Raw genomic sequence first — 9,705 nt, 5'->3', positions numbered from 1 at the left:
ATGAGGGAGGCATCGGCTTGAAGAACTGTATCAAGTGGAACAAGGCTCTCAACTCCAAGCATCTGTGGGCTTTGGAGCGCAATCAGGAGTCACTATGGATCAAATGGGTGCATACGAGGTTTATGAAAAACGAAACCAGCATCGGACCTACAAAATTCATGAAGGTATGAGCTGGTCTCTGAAAATATTCTAAACTAAGAAGCGATATTGCAGATCTTTATGACATCCGGCTAGGGGATGGGAAAGGCACTTTATTCTGGCACGACCCTGGTTCGAAAACCAGCCTATCATCCACAAGGAGGAGTTTCAAATACCCGTATTAGAAGGGACTGTGCAGAAGCGAAAATCAGAGACATTAAAGACGGGAATTGGGACTCACTACTGAGAACAAATCCAGAAGGACAGAAGATACTTGATCATATAAGTAACACACAACTACACGACAGACCTGATATTCATGAATGAAAAGTTGAGGACAATGAGATGCTGGTAAAGAAGAAAATATGGGAGGTAATTCGGGAAAAAGTGCAGAAAGTAGAATGGACTCCTCTTGGATGGTCAACGAGGATTATCCCTAGACACCAGTTCATCCTATGGCTCGCCTTCTGGCAAAGACTCAACACTCGTGATCGTATCAGCAAGTATATGAGCATCCCAGACGCGAGTTGTCTTTTATGTAGAGGAAATGAAGAAACCATTGATCACCTATTCGAGAGCTGTTGTATTGTTTGGAGCTTTGGGACAGATTCTGCAAAAGTCTGGAGCTGATCAGTTTCTCGAACGAATGGAATGAAATCAAAGACACGACACTACTCAAAGCCAAATGAAATATAGATTTGCAATGAGCGTGTTCAAGTGCGGCTTTGGAGTAGTGGTGTATAACATTTATCAAGAACGGAATGCAAGGGTATATGGCAGAACCCGTAGGAGCGTTGTAGAATTATGGAAAAATATTGTATCGGATTGCAGCGCCCTCGCGGGAACGGGGAGAATAATCCAAGCACGGAGCAGAACTGGAATATCTGTAAGAACTGGAATTTACCGTTTTTTAAACTCACTAGAATTGAAAGCATTGTAATCAGATAATTCATTTACGTTTTTAGGTTTTTACTTTTTATTCAGAATGTTACGACTTCAAAATCTTTTTAAGTCTGTCAAGAATTATCTCTTAAACTCATATTTTTTTCCCGTTTTGAGGAATTTTTAATGAAATGACGCTAAGTCGTTTTTCCAAAAAAATTAGAAATAACCAAATTAAAATAACTGACATGTTGATTCTTTTGTAATGTTAACGGTCTCTAAATTAAGGTAGGGTCATTTCATCGTCCCATCAGAGAAAGAAAATTGACGTACTCATCAATTGAATTGAAAGAACCATTTAATTCTAAGGAAATAAAGAATAAAGGAAAAGAAAATATTAAAAGAAGGTGAATTAGGGGACGCTTACGCAATATAATTTAATTTATCACAATTTAAATTATGATCTTCTAATCATTTTAACCCGCTCCCCTCCCCTAAGTTCAAACTTTTTAACCTTTCATATAATTTCAATATCATTACAAACACTCTTACACAATAATTCTATTCATGAATATTTTTTTATTTATTTTCTAACCATGTCTATTCTAATTTGTTTCCAAACATCATTTATGTAAATAACTCTTTCCAATAATAATTTAGATGATATACTACTTTTAAAAAATAACTTGATTATATATAAACATGAGACTTTGAAATATCACAACAGAAGTAATCTGTGAAAACAAATTTGAGCTACTTAAAGGATTCTGAGTTATTGTTAGCAAATGATATATTAACACGAAAATTAAATTGGACCCCAAAAAATAATTGACACTTACAAGAAGAAGAAGAAAAAAAACTAGCAAAAATCATAAATTTACTCCAAATGTAAACAATAGATATAGTACATTGTCAAGCTTAAGTTAAAACGAAAGGAAATAGTAGTCAAGTAACTATTATAATGCAAAAACAAACAAAATGGAGCAACAAATTAATGACCATATGGCGTAAGCTATCTATGTCTTGACTTAGGTTTAGAGTCAATATTGTTTCAAGACCAAGGATGATCTCGTTCAAGCTTGATATTTCCTTTTCCCCTTGTCCTTCAATTGTTGATTCAATCTTTCTATCTCCGTAAATTATGCATGAAAGTGATTGATTTAATTTATTTTGTAAAAAAATTTATATAGTTTTAATATATTTCATTATTATAATACTTTTTTATTCTAGTTTGAGCCATGATGAGTTTTATTTTCTTTTTCTATAATAAAATAATTAATATCAAATGATAAACAATTTAAAATTTGAGGAGATAAAAATTGAGTATTTTTATAAAATTTACAAGCAATAAAGAATAAAGTAAACTTGTAAATAATCTACTGCCTACCTTCAATAAATATTTTGATGTTAAAAAGACTTGTAGGCTTTAAAAGCGAATCATATAATAGTTGCTGGAAATGTTAAGCTTAAAGTGTAAGACTTGAATTGGAACCTTTGGGGAGCCATTTTATAATTAAATGTTTATGTAATTTGTATTTGTGTTTTTTTTTTTATCATATTACTAAAGCTTTTAAAATTTGTGTAAATTTGTCAAAACGGTAAATGTACAAAATGATAGATGAGACAGTAGTGAAGATAATATATGTACTCGGTAAATTCATTATTTATGTTAGATGATGTAGAATCTACCACATATTCACACACATAGATTCACATTTTCCTCTTTAACCTACCCTATCCGAGTCAAGCATACCCTATCGTACCCTACTCACATATTATAGAGATTTCAATTACATCATATATATATCATGAACAAAATGTAATGCAACTGTGAGATCAAATAATTTATTGGATTGAAATCGAAATATACCTTATAAAAATAACAATTTTGTTCACACATATGTGTTATACTTACTCTTACAAGTTTATCTTATATATATATATATTATTTAAATTGGGTACATATGCTAGCCTTTCAATCTTAACTGTTTCAACGTTTCTCTTTAATCTTAAATAAATATTATATATTTTTCCTCTCAAATTTCTTCTCTCTCATCTCCATCTCTTTTTTATATTCTTTTAATTATTTAAATTCATTTTATAATTTATTAAAAATAATTTATAATATAATTAAAATTTTATTATTCATAAGTTTAGACTATTGTCACTTAAATGTGTATGTCAGTGAGTTTTTATTGATAAATATAATATTTTCTTAAATATTTTTTTTAATGTCAATCCATATTTATAAATAAAAAGAATGAATAAAAGAATAAAACATCAAATAAAAAAGTTATCTCTTAAAATAACAAATTTTTTGGTTTTTTTTTTTCTCACACAAAATTGTTAGCACATATTATATATCAACGACAACTAGATTTATAAATCATTTTCTAAAATATTTATGATTTCTTTATCATAAAGTAATAAATTGTGATTGTTGAAATATTTAAATAGATTCAATTCCTTATAAAACCAAATAACACAATTAATAAAATTATTAATAAAACATACTATAAAAACACACAAACAAAAGAAGTGATGGCCTCCGCCTTATTTTAACTTAGAATGCAGTACTTTATATTTGAAATGATACGTTCATGCAGTACTAACGATACCGTCTCCGACTCCGGCATTTCCGTTTTTTTTGGGATAAGAGGCAAGCATTGCTATGCCACATTTCCCTGGTCCTATACCGCCAGGAACATCGTTCCGCTTGATCCTCATATATCCTCTTTCACCCCAATTCGATCCCCATGAATCCTCACTATCCAATAATCAACTCCGTTCTCACTTCCATATCCCACCACCACCACTGCATGATCTAGGATGGTTCTGCAGTTTCCCGTGAAAATACCCTTCCATAACCAAAACAATCACAAAATATTCACTTATAATATTCACTTCCACAACTTTTCAATTATGACTACTTACCGAGACATAGTTTTTGAATGCCTTGCCATAGGCCTCAATGCCAACGCTGATGGGCTGGTGCGCGACAGCTTTCTTTAAACTATTTTCGTTGCGTGGTACTTTTCATAACCGTCTATGCTCACCACCTTTGATTTCATCTGCAATCAATCAATCAACAAAATGAGTAGACTTATAAAAATTAACAAGCCCCAAAGTCAAACTCACGATAACCTTAGTGAAATTGCAGGTGCCATCGGCCTCTATATAAGGATAGTCTTTCTCGGTGTCTATACCACCGTTTCTAATAATGAATTTGAATGCGTCAACCATGAGCCCGGTTTTGCAGCCGATGTTGGCACTTCGGTCGCAGTCAATAAGTTCTTGCTCCGACAAATCAATCAGCTGTCCGTCGCTATCTTGTTGATACTTTCCACAGTTGCAATCGCCGAGAAAGCCCAACAACTTGCTGATATTTATAAAACAACATAAAGAAGATCAAAATCTATGAATTCAAAATGTTCTAAAACTATTAAATTACAAGTACTTTTTGTTTTTATTTTGTTTTTTCTAAAAATAAAATTTAGCCTGAACTAAGTGAATTAATGTAACGAATTAGGTACTAGACAAATCTAAATAATTGAAAATCTTACCGCATTTTCCCTGGTTCCTAATAGGTGAGACGGCGCCTTTTGTCCTCCAATCAACAAACTCCGGGAGAATTTCATCTGAGGACGCAGCATACCTTTGGCTGTCAATCTCTGACTGAACAGATTGGAGATCGGCATCATATTTCAAGCCGAGGTAGTATGATCGGTACTCTTCATCGGTCAGATCAGAAAACACGTTCAATCCAACCTTGTAGGTCCGGTTCTCGGAGTTATGATCATCTATGAAGACCAAATTATCCTTAAAAATGTTGAAACGCTTTTCGAATTCCTCAATTCCGTTGTACACTTTTCCATTCTCTACCATCCACTTTTTGTAAATATTCATCATTTCTTCGTCGGTTCTGGATTTTGAGAGGTAATTGTTATCATATTCGACGATGGACATGTCCGCCAGCATGAGGCTCAGGGAGGCGGAGAAGAGGACTAGGAGGAGGAGGAAGATGGTGGTGGCCGGAGTAGTCATGTTTAATTAATGGTGTGAGTCTCAAGGATATAAAATGAGGATTAATTTATAGATGAATATATTTATTATTTAAATATTTAAGAAAATATTTTATTCAATCATTATTAGATTATCCTATCTTCTTATTGATTTTTTTATTTATATTTGAGTTACTAGAATAGTCTAATTTGTTTTTTATAATAATTATCATTAAATAATTACTTAAAATTTAACAATCATAATTATCAAAATAAAATTAAAATGATGATTTGACATTTAGTAAAAAAGATTGAATAAAATAAATTAAACATTATTTGATATTAAAACTTTTTATAATTTTTTTTATTAATTGATCTTAATATATTTTGGTTGTATTTATTTATTTATTAGGATTAATTTTTCAATATAAAAAATATAAAAATAACAATAAATTATTGTGAGTGATTGTCGTATGTCATAAATAAGGAGGTGGTGACGTCTTCTCATATGTTTCTACATTGTCACAATATCGCAAATATATAAACTACTTTTATGGAATTTTATCAAATATAATAAGTTAGGTTGGATATAATCGTCGGTCGATATTGTGAGGAAATGATTGGGATGGTTAAAATCAGGCTTACAAGATAGATCTCTATCCATATATATATATATATATATATATATATATATATATATATATATATATATATATATATATATATATATATATATATATATATATATATTATCGAAATAAATCGAAAAACATTTAACAATTAAAAGTATGTTATTAAAACTATTCACAGATATAATGACAATTTCTGATATGAGATCTAACAAACTTATGAATTTATGTAAATACATTATTGTTTTTCTTGTAATCCTTCAAACTAATTAATTCTATTTTTGTTTCTTAATTTGTTTTTGCCTTTTTAAACTTTTTTTTTCATGGTATACAATTATCACATGTGTTTACAAAATTTATTCAAAAAAGTTTAAATTTTAAAAAAAATTGATGTTATTGTTTTGCCAAATTTAAGTTTTTACATTGTTTGTTATTACACTTGTGCAATAAGAAACACTCCTTTTATGATTCTTCATTAGAATTGGAAATCAGTCATTTGGAAGATATATTTTACATAAAAATAATGTTTTGAATAAACTAATATTTTTTAATGAAATTATTGTTTACATTTATAAACATCAATAACTTTTTGAATATTACTCTAATAAAATCAAATTTACAAATTGACCTGTCTAATAACTTTATACTATTTTATATTTTTTTTTTTGGTTAAATTTGAGGAACACAATCTCTAAACTTCATAGTCTAAGTTTTTTAATTTAATATATATTTTATGGAAATTAAATGTTATATTTTGCTTTCATAGACCAACACTATTTAAAAAATTTAATTGTATTAAATAATTATTATTTTTTAATTTCACTTGCTGAAATCTTAAAAATGACATATTCAATACTAGGGCTGCAAATGAGTCGAGTCGAGTCGAGCTCAAACCATCTTGAGCTCGAGCGCGACTCAATTTAGTATTTATTAGCTCGACTTAAACGAGTTTATAAATTTGAGCCTTGACTTGACTATTTACCTACCAGCTCAGCTCAACTAAAAAATTTGAACTAAAATTAAATTTTCAAACTCAAGCTCGAACTTAAACCAAAATTTATTTTCAAAATAAAAATATCAAATTTTCATACATATTCAACATTTAAAACATGATATTTCAAAATAAGAATATGAAACAATCATACTTATTAAAAATTCCAAAACATAATTGTAACCCCTGGAATCCCGCAGCAGCGCATGTGGACATGTGGCACATTACTTTTAAAAGATTTTGAGAGTACATGGCATCTTTTAAAATCAATTATGTAAAAATAATTAATTTTATTCAAATTTTAATAATCTAGGGATTTGTGATAAATCAAATGACAATTTAATTATTATGAGATCTAGTTTAAATTAATCAAATATAATTAATTTAAGAAAATATTATTTATTTGAAAATAAAGTCGCTAATTGATTTTATAAAAATCAATAAAAAATGGTGTACGTGTACAAATGTATTTTACAACAGTTTCATTTGAATCGAAGTTTGGTGATACTTGGGAAAGGGGGGCTTTCGCGCTATGTCTCACGTACCCATTAAAACCGGTATCTACTTTATAAACTTCACTTTTGAAAATCGGTTGTATAACGTTTGAGTTTTAACCGATTATTCTTCCGGTCTTAGTCATACTTTTAAGTTTTAACATTATTTAAAATATTGAAACAACAATATTTAAATATTGGTACATGTTGCTAATAATTAATAGGAAAGAGTATACCTGAAGAATATCAGTCATTTTTAAGGGTATTAGGGTTTAGAAATATACGCCAAACGAACTTTGGTTAAAATATTTGTTTGGAAAATATCCCATAAATATTTTGAAGTCATTTTCCAATCTCTCGGGAATTTTAGAAAATGTATTGGACTCCCAAAATTACAAAAAATAATTTTGAATTTTGAAAAGTGGAACCAAATAGGCCTTAGGACCGGAGTCTTCGACTTTGGGCTGAATTTATCGGTCGAGGTCCGGAGACCCTTAGTTTGGGTTGAGAAATCCTCGACCGAGGTTTAGAAGCTCTCGGTCTGAGTATCGGAGTCCCTTGGTTAGGGTGTTAAGGACTCTTGGTACTTGGTTGAAATTATCGGTCTATGTGTAAAAACTTATCAGTCATGGGTTAGCCTGGAGCTAGGTTTCTCAATCGAGGTGTACATACTTCTCGGTCCTAGACTAACTCCCTCGGTCCGTATTTCAAGAGCTCTCGGTCCCAAGCTTGGGAGTCTCGATCCCAAGGTTTTGGACACTCGGTCTTAAGGTTGGATTCATTGGTCCTAGGGTTCAAGAATCCGAGTCTTGAACTCAGACCTCTTGGTCCTGGGTCTCGAGAGTCTCGGTCCCGGACTCTAACCTCTCGGTCCTAGGTTAAGGATTCTCGATCCTAAGGTTAGACATCTCGGTCCTAGGTCTTAGAGTCTCGATCATGTACTTAGACCTCTCTGTCATAGATTGGACCTCTCGATCCTAAATAAAAATCCTTGGTCGGACCTCTCGGTCCTTGCTCAAAAACATTGGTCATAGGTCTTGGTCCTAGGATGGATTTTCTCGGTCCTAGGTCTCGGTCATGACCGAAGATTCTCTGTCGGACTCTTGGTCCTCAAGAACACCAATGTTCATTTTAGTAATTCGTTTTTTAGCTCAGATTCTTTAATCCTAGAGCTTGGGTAGTTTCACAAAGATCTTAGGAACATGTTAATAATCATCATCTAAAGGTATCAATCGACCTGGATGATGATGAATTTGTTCAAAACCGTTTGTGATCAAATTTTAGGTTTGATTTTAAAGTTGTTTTGTTTTGAAGTGAATGAAGTTATCCAATAACTTCCTTATATCACATAAACTTGATTGGTACCAAAATAAGAAAACATGCTGCTTGTTTAAACCAATTAAAGAACTCAAATTTTCATTTTATTTGAAAATTTTGATTTTGATCAAACATGATCAGGATGGATCAAACATGATTCAAACAGTTGCCCAACATGTTTATAATCATTTGGAAAGCTTTCTGGGCTGTGATTCAACAAAATTAACCTAAGAATAGAAAACCCATTTTTTTATATTTGAAATTCAAAATTGGGTTTTTGTTATTTATATCGTTTCATCAGTTCTATCTTATCCAGATAGTTTCTAAATGATCCAGATAACCATAAAATAACATGCAAATCAAGTATACAAGTTTTTACAATTAAAAATATAAAAATTTCAAATTCAAATTGTAAATATGAATTAGAGGGTGATTGGATCCTTACCAAGGATTGGAGAACACTCCTTATATCTTAGGGAAGTTGTTAGGATACACAGATCCGAGCTTTAAGGCTTCAAACAGATTTTAAAAAATCCAGAAACTTTGAGCTTCAATGGCAGTTTTTTAGTAAATCGCGATTTGAAAGTGGAGATTGGATTCTCTGGTTTAGAAACAACTTAAAGGGTCTATTTATAGCTGCTCTGAGTCGGTAGAGGCTTCTAGTGACATAAATCAGTCAAAAGCCATTAATGGCTTTTGGTTGTTCTTGGTTGAATTCGCCCGAATAGGGATGAGTCATTCCTATTTTGATAGGGAGAAATGATCACCATCGTAGGGTGGTCATTTCAGACTTTAAATGAGCCGACATGGTGGACTAGTGAGATAGTTCCAAAAAGAAAAAATTGAAGACGAATATCCTTCCTTATCCATTTGGTGTCGCGTTGGAGACGAAGGTGGCGCTGAAAAAGAAATTGTTTTAGCGCAATGGAGCATTATGTTGGCGTTCCGTCCAGGCTTCGTTGCGTTTGGGTGTTCCGTTAGTGATTTGGATAACGAGCATTAGCCAATCCAGTACCTCGTACGTGCGCTTCTCCTTGGCTACAACCGGCTACGCGGAGCGCTCTAATGTGTTGGATGAGAGTCTAGTGTCCATCCAATGGATGCGGCTCCTGCTTTAATGTTTTATTCTATTTTTGGCTACACCCGATTACAAATTTTAATTTTAATTTAATACATTAAGGGTTTGTTTAAAATTGATTTTTCTTTCACCCTTTTGTCTTTAATTTTATTTTTTTTAAATACACAAATTATTA

The 9,705-nt window shown here is 31.5% G+C and overlaps 1 pseudogene; it reads right to left on the bottom strand.

Annotated features, from left to right (window-relative positions):
• Positions 1-3,466: 3,466 nt before the first annotated feature.
• Positions 3,467-5,059, bottom strand: LOC124922322 (annotated as a pseudogene).
• Positions 5,060-9,705: the final 4,646 nt, after the last annotated feature.

This window comes from Impatiens glandulifera, chromosome 1 (assembly GCF_907164915.1).
Source record: "Impatiens glandulifera chromosome 1, dImpGla2.1, whole genome shotgun sequence".
NCBI lineage: Eukaryota > Viridiplantae > Streptophyta > Magnoliopsida > Ericales > Balsaminaceae > Impatiens > Impatiens glandulifera.
Note: the sequence above shows the minus strand (reverse complement) of the source record. Positions and strands in the feature narration are given on the sequence as shown.